Below are 22,796 nucleotides of genomic sequence, written 5' to 3'. Positions count from 1 at the left end.
ATAAGTAGGATTCACTGGAATCACCTTGCTGGTTCCATTCAACAAATATTTATGGAACACCTACTGTGTGCCAGGCACTGTGTCAGCTTCTCAGGGTACGTTAGAATATATGATCCTTGAAGTGAGCAACATTTGCTGTTGTTTTTGTTGCTTTCCTTTATATCCCCAGTTTTTTAGCATAGTGCCCAACACCTAGAACTTAATAAATGCTTGTTTACTGACAAAAACAAAATATCCTTTGCCCTCCAGGTGCTTACATTCTTGGGGATATGTGGGGGGCACTGATGAACACCCAGGAAAGTAGGCAAGGTCTGCTATGCTTCCTAATGGGATGAAGTGGCATAATATAGAGCCAAATATCTGGCTATATTATACTGCTCCTTACCTTCTGTTTAGTCTATCTTGACAACTAAATACAAATAATGGTCAAATTTCACATTCAAATAGCATTTCTAGGTTTACAAAATCATTATCTTCACTCTATAAGATGGGGAGTACAAATATTATCCTTATTTTATAGATTCTGTTGAATTCAATTCAATAAGCATATTTTGAATATCTACTATGTTCCAGGCAACATGCTGGTTCCAAAGATACAGAGAAAAGCGAAACAGTCCCTACCTTCAAAGAGCTTATATTCTTTTGGAGAATAACAATATGTACACAGATAAGTAAATACAAAGTCATTTCAGGGAAGAAGGAGAAAGGGAAAGGAACAACTGTGTTCAGCCCCTACTGTGTGCCAAGCACCATGATGCTCTACAAGTATTATCTTATTCCATCTTTACAGCAATCCTGGAAGGAAGGTGCTATTATTATCCTTATTTTACATCAAGGAAACTGAAGCGGACAGTGATGTTCCCAGTGTCATACATCTAGTCAGTGTCTGAACTCAGGTCTTCTTGACTCTAGGCCCAGCTACTTATCCACTGTGGTAACTAGCCACTCCAGGGAAGAATTAACAACAGGAGAAATCAGAAAGGATTTCTGCAGTAATAGACTCTTGAGTTGTGTTTTGAAAGAGGGTAGGGGATTCTCTGAGGTGACTACGGATTGGTCATTAGGAGAAAGTACCTTCCAAGCATGGGGGATGGCTTATGGAAAGGCATGGAGGTAATAAGTAAGCTAGTTTGACAGTGGAAGAAACTGAGGTTAAGTTCTATTTCCTTGGCATATGATCCATTGTAACTGCAGCTCAAGTTTTGTATTTATTGAAATGAAACTGGAGCTCCTGCCTTAGGGCTGTGTTGGGAAGTGAGTTCACTACATCTAGCCAGTCCCAATCTCTTGATCACACCATCTTCCTGTCATGATACAGTGGAGGGTACCTCTCTACTCCAAACCTCCTCCTCCCAGTCTTTCTACTTCTTGGAATAAACATAACCAAATACGACCATTACTTTTGCAAAGGTCACACCATTTGATTATCCTATGGCTTAACTCACTGTCAATGTAACTTCACATTTTACTGATGATCACTCCCCTAGATGTGCTGTCTTCCTCTATTAGAATGTAAGGGAAAGCTAAGTGACACAGTGGATAGAGCGCTGGACCTGGAATCAGAAAGACTCCTCTTCAAGAGTTCAAATCCAGCCTCAGACACTTGACTATAAGTATTTATCATCAGGGCTTTGTTTTTCTGTGATCCTGGGCAAATTAACTGTTTGCCTCTATTTCCTCATCTGTAAAATGAGCTAGAGAAGAAATTGGTAAATCACTCTTTTATCTTTGTCAAGAAAACCCTAAATCGGTTCATAAAGATTCAGAAATGCCTGAATAACATCAGAATGTAAGGTCCTTAAGGGCAAGGACCATCTCCTTTTTGTATTTGTATCTCCCGTGCTTGGCACATAGTCCTCACTTAATTAAATACTTTTCATCAAGTAACTTGCCTATAGATGTACAACTAGAAAGTGTGAGAGTCAGTTCTCATATACAGGTCTCCTGGAATTGAAGTCCATTGCTATCTTCCTACTGCCATGCCATACTTCAAATGCTAAATTAATTAGGTGTCATTGCTCTCACTGGACTATGGACCTTTAAGGAGATACTGAATTATTTTCTTTCACTGGTAAGAGCATGTGTTGTTCAGTCATGTTAGACTCTTCATGACCCCATTTGGAGTTTTCTTGGGAAAGACACTGAAATGGTTTGCTATTTCCTTCTCCAGCTCATTTTACAGATGAGGAAACTGAGGCAGTTAAGTGACTTGCCCAGAGTGACACAACTAATAAGGATCTGAGGTCAGATTTGAATTTGGGTCTTCCTGACTCCAGGCCCAGTGAGCTATCCATTGCGCCACCTAGCTGCCCCACAAAAGGAAAGCTAATGAGTCTCAAAGCAAGTTGCCAAACATTAGTAAGCTCAATAATTTCATGCCATCAGCTACAAATTCAACTCTGAGGCATACTGTTTGCATACTTATCTTTAGCTAGAAGTGCCTGGCTAGTAAACTTTCAGCCTTCCACCAACACTCCCCTCCCTGTTCCCTTCCCAAGGATTAATGTACTTAATAGAAAATTTTTTAAATGGCAATGAGTAAGTTTCTGTAGTGGCAATATTCAAAGACTTAAATAGGTACCACAAGTGATGTTGTAAATACAGCTACTGAATTTTTACTTTATAGCACATAAAATAGGACTTTCCCAGTCTTCTTGAATTTTAGATCCAAGATAAGAGTTTTATGACCTTTTTATACTAAACATTTAAAGATCAACATAGAATGAAATAGTCACTGAACAAGGACCAAAAAAAAAAAAAACCAAAAACAAAAACCCTGGGAAAACAGCTGTGAAAAAATGATGCAGTAAACTCTCTATCAGTAGGTGGATCCTCTCTGTTGGGTTTAATAAGAATAGCTGACATTTCTTTTTATTTATTTCTTTTCAGCATTTAATGTTTATTTTTAAATGAACCAAAATCCACCTTCTCTCCCATGTCACCTCATCTGAATTTAAAAGAAAGTAGAAAAACAAAGCCCTGATGATAAATACTTATAGTCAAGCAAAACAAATCACAATGGCATGTCTAAAACACACACACACACAAACACACACGATTAGTCATTGTGTTAGAGTTCCTAAATATTTCACACATGTTTATCTTTACTATATTGTTTTTATGATATAAATTGTTCTCCTGGTACTGCTCACTTAACTCTGTTTAAGTTCATGAAAGTCTTCCCAGACTTCTCTGAAAACATCCCCTTCGTCGTTTTTTATAGTACCACAGAATTCCATCATATGGTGTCTTATTGAACCATTCCCCAATGGATGGTTTTCAGTTCTTTGCCATTACAAATAAGAGCTAACATTTCACAGAATCACTGAATTTTGGAATTGAACAGGACCTTTTTGGCCACCTTGTCCAACTCCTACTAGAGAAGAATCCTAACTATAACATATGTGACAAAATGATCATTTGTTCCTCTAATGAAGAGGAACCCACCCCTCCTAAGGCAGCCCATTCCACTTTTGAATAGCTCTAATTGTTTTTATTTAGAGCCACATAGGTAGCTCAATAGATAGAGCTTGGAATCAAGAAGACCTGAGTTCAAATCCAACCTCAGACACTTACTAGTTGTGTAATCTTGGACAAGTTACTTAACCCTGTGAGCTAGGTGGCTCAGTGGATAAAGTGCTGGGTCTGGAGACGGGAAGACTTGAGCTCAAATTTGGCTAGAATCCTGCATGACAGCTGGAAGGGTTTGCTTTTTTAATTTTGTGGATGCTGACAAAGATGATTTGGGTTCCATTCCTGTGCTTCTGCTAGAAAAGGGACAGGGAGTACAAAAAGTCAGCATGGCTTCATCAAGAACAGGACAGGCCAGGTTATATCTACTTCCTTTTCTGACAGTTATCAGTAGATCAGGAGAATGCCATAGACCTAGTTTTCTAGATTTTAGTAGAGTATTTGGGACAGGTAGAATGCATGATGGATACATCACTGGGCCTAGAGTTGGTAAGAGTTAACTTCTTGAGTCCAAATGTGACCTCAGACCCTTACTTAGCTGTGTGACCCTGAGCAAGTCACTTAACCCTGTTTGCCTCAGTTTCCTCATCTGTAAAATGAGCTGGAGAAGGAAATGGCAAACCATTCCAATATCTTTGCCAAGAAAACCCCAGGGACAGTATTAGAGTTCACAGGGTCATGAAGAGTTGGATGTGACTGAACAACAATTATTTTTCTTTATATAAAACCTAAATTTACCTCTTTACTACTTCCATTCATTGATATTGGTTCTGCTTTCTTGGGCCAAACAATATAACCCCTCTTGCATATCACAAACCTTCAAATACTTGAATAAATCTCATGTCCTCCCTTCTAGTCCCCTTTCCCACCTTAGTCTTCTGTTCTCCACACTAAACACGCCTTGTTTCTTCATCTGATCCTCTGATGACACGGATTCAAGGCTTTTTGTCTTCCTTATTACCTTCCTCTGCATGCCCTTCAGCTTACCGATGTTCTCCTTAGACTGGGGTGCCTAGAACTGAGCACAATACTCTAGATTCAGTCTGGCCAGGGTAGGAACTATCACGCTTGGAAGATAAGCCTCTCTAAAGCAGCTGAACGTTTTTATGGTTTTGGGCTTCCATATCACACTGCTAAATCATAGTAAGCTTGAAGTCCATGAAAACCTTCAGATCTTTCTCAGATAACCCTCTTTCTAACCTTGCCCTCTTGCATCTATCCGGTACCTGGGAAACCCAGTATAAGACTTTATGTTTATCCCTTTTGCATTTCATCTTATTAGATTCAGCTCAGTGCTCTCTCTACCGTCAAGATCTTTTCAAATCCTGGTTTTGTCATCCAGTGTTAGCTGTCCTCCTCAGCTTTGTATCATCTGAACATTTGATAGGCATGCTGTCTGTGTCTTTATCTGAGTCACTGATAAGAATGTTAAAAAGCACAGGACCAAGCACAGATTCCTGGAGCTCTCCATTGGAGACTTTTGGGCAAATTGACATTGAGGTTTTAATGACTTCTCAGTTGGGACCATCAGCCAGTTCCAAATTCCAAATCCATCTCACTGTGTCATCATTGAGTCCACATTTGTCCATTTCTCTCACAAGAACAATGGAAGATATTTTATTAAATATTCTACTGTTGTTATCAGTCATTTTTAACTCTCTGTGACCTCATTTTGGGGTTATCTTGGCAAAGATGCTGGAGTGGTTTGCCATTTCCTTTTCCAGTTCATTTTACAGGTGAGGAAACTGAGGCAAAGAGGTTTAAGTGACTTGCTCAGGGTCACACAGCTGTTAAGGGTGTGAAGCCAGATTTGAACTAATGAAGATGAGTCTTCCTAAATCAAGGTCCAGTGCTCTATCCATGGTACCACCCAGCTGCCCCAAATACTCTGCTAAAATCTAGTAAACTTGGTCTATTTCATTCTCCTGATTAATAGCTGTCAGAAAAGGAAGTAGATGTAACCTGGCCTGTCTTATTCTTGATGAAGTCATGCTGGCTTTTTGTACTCCCTGCTTCCTTTTCTAACAGAAGAACCAGAATGGGACCCAAATCATCTTTGTCAGCATCCATAAAACTAAAAATGCAAACAAATAAACCCTTCTATCTGTCATGCAGGATTCTGGCAAGCTCTAGGACTCCTTTATTCATCCATCTGACAAATATTTATTGAATGCCTACTGCTGCCCTAGATATTATGAGGGATTCAGAAAGGCGCTCTGACTTTCAGAGGACTTACAGTCTAATTGGAGAGACGGATTGTAAGTACATCAAAAAATCAAATAGTAAAAGACAGGGGTGGGGAAGGCCACATGTGGCCTTCTAAATCCTTGGGCACAGCCTTTTGACTGAGTCCAAGTTTTGCAGAACGAATCCTTTTATTAAGGGGATTTGTTCTGTGAAGTTTGGATTCAGTCAAAGGACTGCACTTGCTGACCTAGGGGGCTACATGTAGCCTTGAGGCCCCAGGTTCCCACCCCTGGTAGAAGACAACAGTCTCTTGTTTCTTATGCAAGAGATTTAACTTCTCTGTGGAAAATGCTGTGCCTAGAGGAGATTTTCTTAGTTTCCATGAAGCTGAGAATAATCATGTGAAGACTCTGAGAGGAGACAGATAGTTTCTCTTCCTTTCATGTGTGGGTGGGAGAAATCTTACTTCCTCCTGACACATGGCCATGACTTGCCCAATCCTTGCTAATTCCAATGCCATCTCTCTCTTGTCTATTTCCAAATTTTCCAGCATATAGCTTGTTTTTACATATTTGCCTGCTTATTTTCTCTCCCATTAGCTTGGGGGCTCTTCCAGGGTAGGCACTGTCTTTTTGTATTCCTAGTACTTAGCACTGTGCTTCCCATGTAGGTGCTTAATGATAGTATAGTAAGTATAAAAGAAAAGATGTAAAGATCTGAGTTCAGGTTCTGCATTCTGAACATTACTCTTTGCTTTATTTCGGAAGGTAGCTTGATGAAGTAGGTTTGGAATTATTTGTTGTTGTTCAGTTGTTGTAGTCATGTCCAACTCTCCATGACCCCATTTGGGATTTTCTGGGCAAAGATACTGAAGTGGTTTGCCATTTCCTTCTCCAGCTCATTTTACAAATGAGGGAACTGAGGCAAGCAGGGATAAGTGACTTGCCAGAGTCACACATCTAGGAAGTAGTTGAGGCCAGATTTTAACTCAGAAAGATGAGTCTTTCTGACATCAGACCTGGCACTCTAACCACTGTGCCACCTAGCTACCCCAGTAAGGGCTAGGATGAAGAAAATAGCTTCTTGGAAGTGAAACTTCATTATTTAAGGTAAAAGCACTAAGACTTCTCAGAACATGAGACAGTCATTTGAAGTCAAATGTTGGTCCAAACACACATTTTAGAACCAAAGAAAAATATATTTTTTTTTGAAATCTGTTATTTGGGATAATTAGCACAAATGTGCCTTTCTGTTTGTGCAGGTAATTTTGAGTTGACTGCCTAAGTTTTGTTTTCCCAGAGAATTAGTCTAGCCTTAAAATTAGCCACCCACTCTTTCACGTAAATAATCATTTATGCCAGCCTTGAAGCTTCTGCTGAATTGCTTTGCAATAACATCAGTGACAGGGGGGCTTGTATAACCACAGTGAAATTCATATAGTTGACTGTCTGTATTAAAGAGTCAGTGGAAATACAGATTTGCCTCATCATAGTTTTCTAAGTTTTAATCTTGCACTGACAGAATTTGTACCATGAAACCCTCACGCATTTTAAATGTTAAAATTTTACATGTGACATACTTTTGATCCTGGTTTGTGTGTGTGGCTTGTCTAGAATTTGAATCCCAAAGGATGGGATCAGTCGAGAATGACTTCCAACTTGTCCATTTAATAGATTAGAAGCTAAAAGTGGTGGTCCATTAGGAAAGCAAATAGAGGTAATAGCTGATCTATAATTAGTTAATGAGTATTGGAGCAGGAACACAAGGCTCTTGGGTCTTCAGATTTTAGTAGTAATGAACCTTACTTTCTGAACCTTCTAAATATTCTTCCTTATCCCTCTTTCTCTGTGGAAAGGTAGAGGGCCTGTGTAAATGCCCTATGACTTCGCCATTCCTCCATCCAACAAATATTTATTGAATGTTTAATGTTGCCCTAGATGCTATGAGGGAAAGAGAGATGCTCTGGCTTTCAGAAGGATTACAGTCTAATTGGAGAGACAGAATGTAAGCACATCAAAAAGTCAAATAGTTTATAATCTCTTTAGTTTATATCTCTTTATAATTTTCAGGGGTGGGGAACCTGAGACCTCCAGTGTACATGTAGTCTTTGAAGCTGTAGGTTCCCCATCCTTGGTTAGTTGTTAGTTTATAGTTTATATCTCTTGTTCCTTATGCAAGAGATTTAACTTCTCTGCAGATAAATAGTATGCCTAGAGGGGATTTTCTCAGTTTCCACGATGCTGGGGACAGTCATGTAAAGAATTGGAAAGGAGGCAGACATTTTCTTTTCCCCCTCATGTGTGGAGGGCAAAATGCTATAGAAAGAGTAAAGTTTAAGCTTTTATATGTTTTTGCTCCCCTCCCCCTCCCCCCCCCCCCCCCCCCCCGCCCGCCCAGTGTATGAGTGTGACTGATGTGCCTTCATTTAATGCGCATTTATGGTGTGGTAGGAATGGAACATGCCATTGAAGAGGCATGCCTGCCAGATCCCTATTGTTACCTGGGTAGACCAGGTGTGGGATGTAACACGCATTGAATGAGGGGTCATTGTACACAATAATATCTTGGGAGTAACTAGAGAATTTAACTCTCTTCTTTAGCAATATGCCTTCCCAGACTGCAGGGGAGTGAGGAGCTGTCCATCCCTCCTTTTCCACACCCTCCAGATTATAGCATTAGCTAATAACTAGCATTCATGTAGCACTTAAAAGTTTTGCAAAGTCCTTTACAAATACTATATTGTTTTGTTCTCATAGAAACCCTAAGAGGGCAGATGCTAGTATTACCCCCCTACAGATGAAGAAACTGAGGCAAAGAGAGTTAAGTGACTTGCTGGGGATTACATATTAGGTCCAGTCCTCTGTGCACTATGGCACCACCTAGTGCCCAGATAGATAATTGTCCCTAGACTTGTGGAAACTAAGAAGATCCCCTTATATATACAATACTCATCACTGGAGAAAATGTGGCATCTTCTATGTGCCAGGCACAGGGTACACAAATACAAAGGCTGAAACAATCCCTATTATTAAGGAGTTTATATTCTATCTTGTCTCTTCAATCCGATCGTAAGCCCTCTGAAGGCAGGAATCCTTCTCTATATCCTTCATTGCAACTCTAGGCTGTATCAAGCATTCAGGAAATTATTTGGTGAATGGATAAAGGAATGAATCATCCACCAGGGTACATTAACCCTGACCTGTTACCTTCACTATGAAGAAAGATGAGGAAAGGAAGAATTTTGAAGGTGAGAAAAAGGTCATTATCTCTATAGGTCACCTCCACTATCCCCCCCCCCCCCAAAAAAAACCCACCTAAAGTTGATCATGACCACAAGTCTGGACTGTATATAAAACAATGAACATGAGTCACTATGGTTTACTCAGAGAAAGTATATTTGGGCGGTCTCATGGCACACAGTTTGTACTGCCTTTATACACTTGCTTCTTTTTTTGTCTTAGACTTACTTGTCTTAGACTTAGACTTAGACAGCTATATGGCATGGTGGATAGAGCCCTGGGCCTGGAGTACAGAAGATCGGAGCTCAAATCTGGCCTCATACAATTAATAGCTGAATAACCATGGCCAAATAACTTAGTCTCTATCTGCCTCAATTTCCTCAATTGTAAAATGGGGATAATCATAACACCTACCTCTTATGGTAGTTGTGGTATCAAAAGAGATAATATTTGGAAGGTGTTTAGCATAGTTCCTGGCACATAGTAGGCTCGATATAAATGCATATTCCCTTCCCTCTCCCCTAATTTTAAAACCCTCAAAGTCAGGGTTTTATGACCTGTTTACCTTCATACCTCCCACAGTGCCTAGACTTATGTCTCACCTAAAGTACATATTTAATAAACACTTGTCAAATTGATTGACTAAACAAAGTCATAAAACATTCATGGAGCCAGCTGGTACTAGATACTATCCGGCAGAAATGGATTGTGGCCAACAGTAACTAGTATTTGTTTAGCGCTTGGAGGTTTGCAAAGTGCTTTACCTATGTAATCTCATTTGGTTCTCACAATAACCCTATGATGTGGTTCTTTTTTTCACACACAAACTTAAGTAACTCACCCAGGGTCACATAACTAGGCAATGTCTGAGGCAGGATTTGTACTAAAGTCTTCCAGTGCTCTATCCATGGTACCAACCACATGATCAGTCTCAAAGTATTTGCAGCTATTTTCAAAATCAATTCCTTAGGAGGATAATAGACCGTCAACTTGTGTCACTCTGTAGGATTATTAATGTCAGTAATTTATTGCTATTTGTGCATTTCTGGCTGTACAAATACATTTATATTTATACATATTGTAATAAATTTATGCTTCACTGTAGGAGTCTCAAAATGCTTTACATATATTGTCATTTGATCTCATCTGAGCTTCACAACATTCTTGTGAGGTACATGCTCTTTACAGAAAAGGAAACTGAAGCCTGGAGAGTTTAAGTCAGGGGTGGGAACCTGCAGCCTCAAGGCCCTGTGTGGCCCTCTAAGTCCTCAAGTACAACCTTTTGACTGAAGCCAAACTTCACAGAACAAATCCCCTTAATAAAAGGATTTGTTCTGTAAAACTTGGTCTCATTTAAAAGGCTGCACCTAAGAACCTAGGAGGCCACATGTGGCCTCAAGGCCTCAGATTCTACACCCTTGGTTTACGTGATTTGTTCAACCCAAAGAGAATTCTGTCAGGAGGATTCTTCAGCCAAAACTTGTCACCTCTCAAAGCTCTTGGTTCTTTTGTCATTCATTAATTCTATGAGACTGAACACAGCAGGGAACTTGGCAGCCTGATCAATAGTCCCTGATTAACACGGAAATGCTTCTTAAGGGTGACTCCTGCATCTCCTCTGAATCTTTGCAATGTGGCAATTACAAACACACTGCTAAGATGCCTACTTTAGGAATGAACAATCAATCCCAAATAGAGGAGAAAAGCATCATTATTTTAGTACAAGGCAGCTAGAATTAGGAACCTCAGTGGAGCATATGTGGACCACTCTTGATTTTGAATGATTGGTGACTCAGTGTTTACTATATCCATTCATAGCCTATCACAGAAATAGCCCCACTCTTGCCTTAGAAGGTTTTTCTTAGCATTGCTTGCTGCTAAGTGGAACCAGGGAAAGTTGGAGAAAATTGACTACCATTCTTTGCTACCCTGTTGAGCTCATATAAAATCTAAAAGGAATTGTAGCCTGCTGTCAACTTGCCCACCAAGGAAGACAAAGCCCCCTTGAGAATGATTTAGCTCAAGGGTTCCATTCTGGAGTAGTAATTATGTGTACTTTTTTGTTTTTAATGAAAAACTGTTCTTAAAATGACCAGGAAAGTGGAAGTAGTTTGAGGAGAATTAATGTTTTTCGAACCACATACCTCCCTACATTTCAAAACCTATCACATGGAACATCTGTTCCCCTAGTCCTTCCAAGCTCCCATTGCTTCTCTCTCCCTAACCATCATTTCTGCATCTGTCCCACTTCTGCTGCCCGATATCTAGGCATGTGTTTCATTGTTCCACTGCCTGATTTCCCATTTCGGATTGTTAACTCTTTGAGAAGCCCATGGCCTTTCTGAATTGCAGCAACACCTGTCCCAGGTGTAGGAAATCAGACATATGCTCACTTTCAAAGTCCAATCAGGACGTGCTTCAGTGCCTCTTGGAGCATTTATGCATGGTTATAGCACATGCAAAACAACATGACCCCACATGATTTGAACATTGTGTTTTGTTCAACGCTACTATTACCTAAATCAGAGTCCTCTGACCCTGCTCTCTAACCAGCCTCTTCCCTAGCTCTTGAATCTTAGACCCCATACCTCATACTTCTAATTGAATTGACATTGATTCTGAAGAGTGGGGTAGGGTGGGTATTGGACCACTTATTTATTAGCTGAAAAGGGGCTCTTTCTTTTTAGAGAGAAGACCTGTTTTAGATGACTGGTTTGATTTGATTAGTTTTTATTTTGAGCATTTCTCTGTTAGGTTGCACCTGTGATAGCTTATTTGGATGGGGTGGGAGTGGTTCTTTGTTAAAGAAAGGTTTTTTTTTTATGCTTTAAACGTGGTTTCATTCAAATGCTTTTGTCTTCCTTTCTGCAATTCCAGACTGAAAGACTGAGTTGAGAGACGTATCTCCCTAATCTTTCCCACTCTGCACCTCTGTTTTTACAAAGATCTGACCATATGATTCCCTTGCTTAAGAAGCTTTAATGGGTCCATATTTTACTGACTCACTGCCAGGCTGGGCTCCAATGCCATCTTCCACAGGAGGCCCTTCAACCCCTCCATCCCATTACCCAAGTTGTTTGTGTTTTGCCTCCTTCCTCACTCTCATTACTCATTTTTCAATTTACTTATCAATGAATGTTCTGTTTCCTTCCAATATAATCTAAGTTCCTTGAGATAAGGTATTATTTTGGTTTTGGCCTTGTGTCCCTCGCACCTAGTCTGGTGGTACATATTAGACACCACAGATATTTGTTGAATTTTACTGAATTTCAAGGGAAGGAACTTGCTTGTCCTTCCTTTTTGGGATTACAGTTGCTTCACATACACACACACACAAGCACACACATTATTTAATCAACAAATGATGATTTAGAATGATGAAAGGTTGACTAGAAAATAAATGATAATAATAGCTGATTTCGTATAGTGCTTTAAGGTTTACATAGTCCTTCACAGCCATTATCTCATTTGGAGGAGTCTTCAGTGGCCATCTGAGTCAACATCTTCTATACAATATATCCAAGAAGCAGCCATCCAGGCTTTGCTTAAAAACCTTTAACTGGGGAAGCCACTGTGTCCTGAGGAAACCCCATTCCACTTTTTGATAGTTTTAAATTGTAGGAAATTTGCTTTCCTCCCTTCCCCCTTTCAGCTTCTGCTCATTGTACTTAGTGCCCTTCTCTGGGATGGAGAACAAATCAAATCCCTCTTCCATGTGACAACCCTCCAATTCTTGAGCCTCACAGCAACTAACCAAATCAAACATTCTTTTTCTTCATTTTCCAGATGATGACACGAAGGCTCACAGAGCTTGAGTGATATGTGATCATGTCACAGTGGGTATTCAGACCCAAGTCTTCCTGATACCAACTTCAAAGCATGATCTACTTTGCTGTGCTGCTTCTCACTTATAAGCATAGAAGTATGTGTATGTATGTGTTAAATGTATTTGTTTCCTCCCCACCAATACATCTGTTCAGTTAAATCCTATTCGGCAAAGATTTACCAACCACGTGCAAGGCACTATTGAGCAGGCAGACACAGATGTATTTTGAACATTTAAGGAAGCATAAAAGGTTAGGGCTGGAAGGAACCTGGAAACTTCTAACAACTTAGAATCTGACCCTCTCATTTGAAAGATGAAAGCACTGTGTCTCACAGGCTTGCCCAAGGCTATATAGTTATTTAGTGACAATGATAGGATTGGAACTCACATCTTCAACATCCAGACTTAGTACTCACTGAATGAATGATTATAGTTTAAAACAGATGACCTGGAGGGAAAAATGACAGTTTTGGTGAGGATCATCCTTTAATTGGGGGTAGCTTCTTTGAAATACAAATAGGATCAGAGTTTGAGAGCTAGAAAGGAATTTAGTTGGTGGCTGTCTAAGCTATCCACCTCTGAGGAAGAAACTGAGACTCTTAGAAGGGAAAGGACTGGTCCGAGATCACACAGGCTGTTCAGTGTCAGAGACAGGATTTGAACTCAGGGCTTTCTACTCTAGATTCAGTGTTCTTTCTAATGTAATGAAATCATTCATTAAATGGGGAGAATAACAGCACCTACCTCTTAGGGTTTGTTGCGAGGATCAAATGAGTTAGTGTGTAAAGTAAATGCTAGCTTATTATTATGAAAACCTGTCCATTTAGCTCCTGTACTAACTATTCAGTGACAGATGATCCTAGGAGCATAGTTCTAGATGGTTTTGAGGCCATCTAGTTCCACACCCGTTTTTATAGTTGAATGAACTGAGGCTGGGGACAGCTAAGTGACTTGTCTGATCTTATACAGGTAGTAGGTTTCAGAAGTAGGATGTGAACCCAGGTCCTCAGACTTTGACCCCAAGTTTCCTTTCACTGTACTAAGCTTTCTCACTTCAAAGCTCTACCCATTTAGTTCTTATACTAATTATTCGATGAGAGTCCTGGCATATGAGAGTGGAAACCCAAGTTGCCCTGTGTATAAAATGGGCTTCCCTCAATGTCTCTGTCAACATTATAGAAAATATTATCAGAAGAGAGAAGTAGAATCAGAGGATGAGAAGGGACCATTTCTCTGTTTTCCAGTTGAATTACACCTGAACCATTTGAATTAAACAAAAATCCAGCCTGCTTTTTGAGGTGATGAGTGGGCAGAATCTGGTCATTTTGAATACCCTTAGGATAAAGGTGGGTCAGAAAAATTTTGGTGTAAAACAGAGAAAATTTAGCCTATTTTGAAAAATAACAAAAAAGTGAAGCACTTAATTCATTTCTTTCTTTTTTTTTTGCTATGTAAATATTTTCACATTTAATATTTGTAAGGGGAAGTCTTGCCAGTATAAACATTTTCTCACCGAATTCTTATTCACATCATGTAAAACACTAAGGGGTCTTGGAATTCAGTTTATGAAGTACTGTCTTAGAAAACTGATGTAATTTCCAACTCTAATAATTTCATCAAGAAATGTTTTTACTGACACACAGGGCAGCTAGGTGGTACAGTGGATAAAGCACCAGTGCAGGAGTCAGGAGAACCTGGGTTCAAATCTCACCATGGACAGTTGACACTCAGTATCTGTGTGACCTTGGGCAAGTCACTTAACCCCAATTGCCTCATCCTGGGTTATCTCCAGTCATCCTGACGAATATCTTGTCACTGGATTCAGATGGATCTGGAGGAGAAGTGAGGCTGGTGACCTCCACAGCCCTCCCTCACTCAAAACAAAGTCAAGTGCAAGTCATGTCATTATTTCTCTGATGACATTCATGGTCTTCTTCAGCAATGAAGGACAAACACACACTGACACACACAACTTAGACAAGAAGAAATACAAGTTGTTCTCCTGTGATTTTTGTAGAGTATAATTTTGCCTTCACAATAAACACGTTTTCTGAATTTTGGTGGTAAACTCTCCTTAAATTGTATTGTAGGAATGTTGCTGAAATGATAGTGAATTCTAGACCCCAAGGTTAAAGATGTCTCAGGGAATATGTGCAAAAGGTTTTCAAAAGATTTATATTAGGTACATTAATACTCAACTGGTAATCTTAGGCCATGCTCAGGATAGCTTATAAATCACAGGAAAAGGCACAGAGAGGATTGGGACATTTCATCTGGTTTCCACTAAGATTGGGTGATACAGTGTAAGTTGGGTGACTAGAACATGGTGCTTAGGGTGAGGTTCTTAGGAAGCATTGTTCTCTCCCTTGATCATTATCCTGGTTGGCCTTCTTCGAAATTTTTGCCATCAGTCAAATGGCAGAGTACAGGAGACAATGTGGCTAGATATAAACCCAGATGGCATAGGATCATACGATTTGGAAACTGAAGTAACCTAAGAGATTATTTGGCTTGATTGTCTTATTTCACGGAGAAGGAAACTGAGACCTAGAAAGGTAAAATGACCTGTTCAGTGTCAAAGAAGTAGTAACAGATCTACTGTTGAAAAGAGGTACAGCAGTAGCATGGCCTTTACATTCAAAAAATGACACATTGTAATGATAGGTAGCAAAATAGAGTGTTCTGTGGCTCTACTGGTTCATTAAATTCATGTTTGATCCTGATGACAGCCCCCATATTGATCATGTTGCTAGCCTGTGCTGACTATTGAGAGTGATGCCAGTAACCTGCATGAGCTGGCCAGGGGAGCTCTAGTATTTGCTCTTTACTCTCAGATCAATGAGCTCTTGATGAAGTGGAGGTGATGCAAAGAATGGGCTCCTCCAAAGTTTAAAGCCACTTACCAGCTTTTTTTTGTTTCTTATATAGTCTTCAAGAGCAGTTCTATAAAACAACAACCATTTCCAACTAGATTGAGTCACTTTAAAAGTTTACTAAGGGAATGAGTAATTGAACATGCCACTCATGGAAGTATTAGGCCTGATATGTGTGTGTGTGTGTGTGTGTGTGTGTGTGTGTGTGTGTGTCTAAAAATGTACATCCTGCTCTACCCTTAACATTTATCACTTCTCTGTCAGGAGGTGAGAAGACGGTTTCATCATTGGTCTTCTGAAGTCATGACTGATTATTCCTTTTAAAAGAGTTCTTAAGTGTTTCAAAGCTATTTTCCTTTACAGTGTAATAGTATTGATAAAAGTTATTTTGCTGATTCTGCCCACTTCATTCTATGTCACTTAGTTCATAAAGTATTCCCAGGTTTTTCTGAATCTGCCTCTTTCATAATGTCTTACAGAGTCGTAGTATTCTATTCCATTCACATACTATACTCATATACTATGATTTACTCGGTTATTTAGTTAGCCAATAGATGCTTATTAAGTACCTTTTATGTACGAGGCACTGGGAATATGAAGAAAGACAAAATACAATCATTCCTCTCAAGGAGTGCACAGTCTGATGTCACGGTGCTCATCGTCATTTCCTAGTTGATGGGGAAGCTCACTTCATTTCCAGTTCCTTGCTATCACAAAAAGGGCTATTATAAGTATTTTGTTCAGATGTTCTCTTTTTCCTGTGTCTGATCTCGGTGAGGTAGGTAGATATAGTACTCAACTACCATTTTGTTAAATTATGGGGTAAGTCAGATCAGAATGGTGTTGCTTATGAATGAAATTTTCTACAAACTGATTTTGCCATCTGAGGACTAAGAATCAGAATGTGAGATGGTGACAAAAAATAACAAATTTGGTATCAGAGACTCGTGGTCAAATCCCATATCTGCTACTAACTACATTAAATGTATGGTTTTGGGTAAATCACGTGATCTCTCTAACTGGTAATTTCCTCAGCTCTAAATTGAAAGGGGTTGGATTCAATCAGAGGTGTCAAACACAAGACCCTGTCATCCAATGCAGCATAGATAATGTGGATTTGTGGCTTTCTAAATCAACATGTAGCCCACAGGGATTTCTTTCTATTTGACTTTGACATCATTATACTAGATATATGATCTGTAAGGTTTTTACTGGCTTCAAATTTTGTCTTCTTAAAATTCTACTGTTGGCCACTTAATGATTAATGATGGTTTTGGAGACCAATCAATAAACTATTAATGGGTTAAAACATGCGGAAGGATCAAGAGCAACCAGGCACCCTTAAGCAGGAGCCATATGTCAGAAACATGGATACAGATACTTACAAGCTTAATGGAAGGTCTGAGATTGGGATGAGACATTATACTTGGAAAAAGTGTTCCAGGTGAGATGGTTTGCAATTTTTACTCCATTTTTGCCTGAAAATGCAAAAACGACAATTATCTCAGTCCATTCTCATCCATTTGATTTGCCTAAAATTAAATGCAGGCTCCCCAGAACGCTGGGGGTCCTGAAAGCTTTGGTTGCCTTCCTCCATATGTAGGGCTGTCACCTGGGCTTTTCCTCTTCTTCATTATATTAGGAGCCTCAGATGCTCAGGCAGCACACTCTAACAAGGAAGGGCAAGGTCAGCAGCTAGGGAAGCAAAGCCAAATATTCACCTGTTTTTGTATGTGGGATTCTTTGCCTCTTTGATTTCTGTTTCAGAATAAGTCCTTATATCTTTCCATGAAAAGAAACTATTTTGCCCCAAGATAAGTCAGTCAGTGACCTCAACCAATGTGCACAGAATTTTCCAGCATTTCATTAAAAATGTTATTTGACAAGACATCTTTCTCCAGATTTGTTTCTTGTTTTTTCTCGGGGTCAGAACAGGAGGCATATTAGATACAACCTGGGGAAGCAACCTACTGCTTGAAAGTTCAGAGAAAACAAAGTAATGGTCAATGATAGACAGATTGCTGCCATGCTCAAATGCGGACAAGAGTGCATGCATACACTCACATACATGTACTCATTCACACACATACATACACATTAGAAGTCATCTGACATGGTACAGTGTTCACTAACTTAGTAATGACTTTACTCCCCAAGATACTGTACCTCAAGTATCCCATCTGTGCTTTCTATTTAAACCCTCTTGGCCCAGACTCTAAGTACCAATCAGTTCACCTTTCTCTCTCATCTAATCTTGGTTTCTTTTATAATGAGAAAATGAAAATTGAGGAAAAGAGCCACAAATCAGGGCCAGTGTATATGTATATACTCCTGGCATTTTCCCCTGGAAAAAAATGGTAATAAATATAAAAGGTCCCATGAAATATACCTCCATTAAAGTAAAATACTGTTCCTCTTTCCTAGACTAAATGCATGCTTTGGAACTGCACACTACTCAAGGGTATCTTGATACATGTGATGGAGCAAGAGTGCAAATGGGTCACTAAGAGTGTACTTTATAAGAACAAATGTATTCCTTGGGAGAGTTTGGGATAAATGGACTGAATTCACTTTCATTTATGAGGCCTTTGCTCACAAAGGCGATGAAGCCCACAACTAAGTCATCCCGTTGCCAACAGCTCTAGAAGGCCCTCTACTCCCAGAGAAAGGTCAGACTGATCTCAGCTTTTGCTGCTGGCTACTGGCTTGATAAGACTCTACTAGCAACAGTGGGGCGGGGACAACAGAGCATTTACCTCTTGCTCTTACCTTTCAAATTACAGACGTCCCTTAAATGCACAAAACACTCCAATTGCCTGCAGTCAAACCTAATTTTTTGTTAAAATCAATAGGCATTAATGTGTATTTTGAAATTTCTGATGATTCAGAAAGACTTCCTTAGGTCCCAGGACTCACCCTTACTACAACAACAACAACTCAGTGTCTGTGTATTTTTGAATACAAACTTTAATCAAAAAGTCCTTACTGAGTTATGTAGGAATGATTACAGTATTTGAGATCCAAAACCCCTGAAAAATCAGATGTTGCAATCAAAGCACAATTGAGCTATTCAGGGCAGAAGATATAGTTGCTTTGCAAGGCACATCAGTCACTAACTAGATGGTGACCCATATAAAATGGGATCTATTTACCACAATAAACTTTTTAATGGTGCCCATTTTATGGGAATCTCTCAGTTTATGGAAAGTTGCTGCATTCTCTAATATTCCAGAGGCTCAAAAGGTTTGTTAGGAATATTCCTTTTAGATGTGACTGGTACTGTAGAGATCACTTCAATAATCCAATTATTAAAAGCTTCAATTAATTCAATACATATTTATTAAATGCTTATTCTGTGCAAGGAAGAAAGGCTCCGTGTAGAGTAGACAGCTTTAGAGTCAGGAAGTTTAAGTTCAAATTTTGTTTCTGATACCTACTAGATCTGTGATCTTGGGAAAGTCATTAACTTCTCAGAATTACAGAATTTTAGAGTTGCTTCAGCAGCCATCCATTCCAACCCTTGTCTGAAAGGAATACCTTGTATAACATACCAAACAAGTGGTCATATAGTTTTTCCTTGAAAAATCTTCAATAATGGATAATCTGTTTCCTCCTAAGGAAGCCCATTCTACTAGGTTCTACTTTTTATGAAGCTTTTATTTCTTTCTAATATTAAATCAGTTCTACTTGTTAGAAAGCTTTACTTATTAGGAAGCTTTTTTCCTCTGATATTAAATCAGGAAAAAAAACCCAACAAAAACAAACCACTTAAGTCAGTCTTCACCTTTTTGCAGTTTCCACTATTTACTCCTAGTTCTTTCCTCTGGGGAAAAGTAGAAAATAGTCCAATCTCTCTTCCACATGACAGCCTTCAAATACTTGAAGAAAGCTATTATGTCCTTTCTGAATTGTCTCTTCACTGGACTAATTATCTCCAATTCTTTCAGTCAATCCTCAGATGGCACAGGCTCAAGGTTCTTCACCTGGCAGCCCTCCTCTGGACACTCACCAGTTTATCAGTGACTATCCTTTATTAAACTTTGTTGGCTAGAACTGAATACAATATTACAGATGTGGTCTGTTCAGCTGTTCAACTTGAGCCTCCTTATTCTCTTAATGCAGCCTAAGATATCTATAAGTGTGTGAATTACAGTTGAGGTCGTTGATCTGAATTAGTAGAAGTTTTCATACTGGGAGTTCCTACACTGATGAAATTACAAGTCTGGATTCAGTTACTGCCTCCATGCCTCTCACCAACAAACAAACAAAAGCTGCATTGGGCACTGTGCTAGGCAGGTACAAAGAATAATTTTATGAAGTTCCTTCCCTCTAGTAGGCGAGATAAGGAAGAAAGGAAGGAAGGAAACCAGCATTTATTCAACATCTCCCATGTCCATTTCTCCACAGGCTCTAACTTATGTCTGATCTGTATTCTCTGGTCACCTCTGGTTGTTAAACTCTAATTTCCTGCACTGCTCAGCTTAAACAGGACCTTCTGTAGGAAGTTTTTCACCTTAGCCCTCTTCCCCTTTTCCTCTTCCTCCTCTCCCCCCATCCGCTTTCCCTTCTCCCCCTCTCCCTTTTCCTCCACATATAGTAACAATATTAAGAGTATTTATAGTGAGCTTTGTGGGCTGTTAGGGGGTTCAGTGGATAGAGTGCTGGGCCTGAGTTCAAATCTAGCCTCAGATATTTACCAGCTGTGTGACCCTGGGCAAGTCACTTAATCCTGTTTGCCTTAGTTTCTTGCAAAATAATCTGGAGAAGGAAATGACAAACCATTCCATTATCTTTGCCAAGAAAACCCCAAAATGGGGTCACAAAACTTTACACATATTATCTCATTTACTCCTCACAACAAAATTTCTCTAAGCAGGTGCTATTGTTATGCTTATTTTACAGATAAAGAAACTGAGGCTCAGTGAGGTTAAGAGATTTGGTCAATCACAAAACTGTCTGAAGTGGCATTTGAACTCAGGTCTTCTTGACTCCAAGTCCAACACTCATTCTAAGGCACTACTTAGCTGCAAAAAATGAATTAAAGCTGATACCCATCCCTGCTACTAGTGCCTCTCTCTGAGTTTTCATTTATTATATACTTATCTATGTACATAGTGTTTCCCCTCTAGAATCTGTAAACACTGTGAGGACAGAAACTGCTTCATTTATGCATTCAAATTCTCAGCCTCTTAGCTGTGTCTGACACAGTAGGCTTTTTATAAATGTTTGTTCACTGACTGAAATACAAGCCGATATCTGGTGTTTGTTAGAGATGTATAATGATGGCATGACCATTAATGCTATTAGAATGGAAAGTCATAGCAAATTCCATTTGATTCTCACTAATATGGTGATTTCAACTAGCATATTTTAAAATCTTTCCCCAAAATGCTACCATATTTAATTACTCCCTGTTAAATACTAGTATGGTGTGATGGTCAGGTAGTTTACTGGAACAAATAGAACATTTACATTCTTTGTGGAATTTTACAGAACAGTCCTACTAATAGTAATGAACAGAAAATGGTTATTAACAACCTTCACAATGAAATTTATAAATGTTGATGTCAATATTATAATTTCCAAAAAGATGAATGGTAAAATAAAAAAAAAAACATTTTTCAATGAAATTTAATCAGTCAGAAACCCATGTAAAAATTCTTCAAATCATCAATAATAAAAGAAACACAAGTTAAAACAGTTCTGAGACATTACTGCATACCCAGTAAATTGGTGAAATTTATATAAGAGAACTAATCAATGCTGGTGCTGCAGTGGAAAGACAGGCACAATAACACACTGTTGGTGGAGCTGAGATTAGCCTCCCCATATTGCAAAATAATTTTGAGTTATGTGAGGAAAATTACTAGATTATTTATGATTTCACTACTGGAAATATACTGCAAAATAGTAAAAAACACAGAGGTACCATATATTTCAAAACATTCATCCTTTGTAACCTTTGTGGTAGTAAAAGAGTTGGAAACAAAGGCGGTATTTATTGGCTGGAGAAGAGTTCAGCAAGCAGAGGTATACAAATACAATGAGATATTGTTGCTTGATAAGAAACACTAAATATGAGAAGTTCAGAGAAATACAAAACAGCTACATAAAATGATGTAGAACCTAGAGAACAATATGCACAATGAATGAATGAATGAGTATATTGAGTTATGTGATAAATATCATGCTAAAGACTGAGCATACAAATAGAAAAGTGAGACCATCTCTGCTTTTGAAGAACTCACATTCTAATATGGCAGACAATGCACATAGGAGGGTTAAACTATGGGGGTAGGGGCATAGTAGAGGGTCGATAGATCGTAGATCCAGTGGTCCTTAGACAGTGGCAAAGTGGGTAGTATTTCATCTTTAACGTCAGGAATCTTTGACAAAAACTTATCCTGTCTGATAATGCCAAGCTATAAGTGTGGAATATTGCTCATACTGTGAGAAATGGATACTGTGATGCTTTATTATGATTGAGGTTCTCTTCCTTACAAGGGAAAGAGGCTCTATTAAGGGATGGTAGTGGAGAGTGACAATGGAATATCAAAGAAACATTCAAAGGAATATCAAGAGAAAAATTGATAAAATATAAAAATGTATTGATGTGATGTTAATGAAGTGTTATTTCTCTATTTCTTTCTTTTTTTTTTTTTTTGGCCAGTCCTTTACAGTAACAGGTAGGGTCAAAATACTGAGCTATCTATCTATTCAACTCCAGATGATTTGTCCATAGTTTGATTTGCTTGAATTTGATTACATTACAGATCAAGAAAGTAGATTGAGAGGAGGGACGGTTTGACTGATTTATTTGGTCATCCCATTCGGTGCTGTATGTGTCCATTGGCCCTGCTTCACTTCATTCTTAAGGTCTCTTAAGGCTCAGACTATTTACCAGGGTAATGAGATCCCAGGACCTGACAACTGTGGTCTAGTCTTGGGGGACCCTGCCTTAGTCTGTGTCTTCTCACCACCTAAGCAAAATGTGGTAGATTTTAGGATTGAAACTGAAAGATACCTTAAAGAACCTTTAAATCTAGACTCCTTAGGCTTTTTTGAGACCTGGACCCTTTTGGCAGTCTAGTGAAACCTATGGATTCCCTTCTCAGAAAAATGTTTTTAAATGCATGAAGTAAAATGCATATAATTAAGAAAATCTTAAATTGAAATATGGTTATTAAAGGTAGAAAATAA

The 22,796-nt window shown here is 39.0% G+C and overlaps 1 protein-coding gene across 4 annotated transcripts in view; it reads right to left on the bottom strand.

Annotated features, from left to right (window-relative positions):
- Positions 1-22,796, bottom strand: part of B3GALT1 (beta-1,3-galactosyltransferase 1) — a 722,358-nt gene that overhangs the window by 70,644 nt on the left and 628,918 nt on the right. For 2 of the 4 annotated variants that reach the window (XM_072612208.1, XM_072612209.1), the window contains exon 5: positions 16,982-17,074. The exons of the other annotated variants lie outside the window; for them this stretch is intronic. The gene's annotated coding sequence lies outside the window, so the exon portion shown is untranslated. The remainder of the gene's footprint in view (positions 1-16,981; positions 17,075-22,796) is intronic. 4 annotated transcript variants of the gene reach the window in all.

This window comes from Notamacropus eugenii, chromosome 5, assembly GCF_028372415.1.
Source record: "Notamacropus eugenii isolate mMacEug1 chromosome 5, mMacEug1.pri_v2, whole genome shotgun sequence".
NCBI lineage: Eukaryota > Metazoa > Chordata > Mammalia > Diprotodontia > Macropodidae > Notamacropus > Notamacropus eugenii.
The sequence above is the reverse complement of the archived record's forward strand: the minus strand, read 5'-3'. Positions and strand labels throughout refer to the sequence as shown.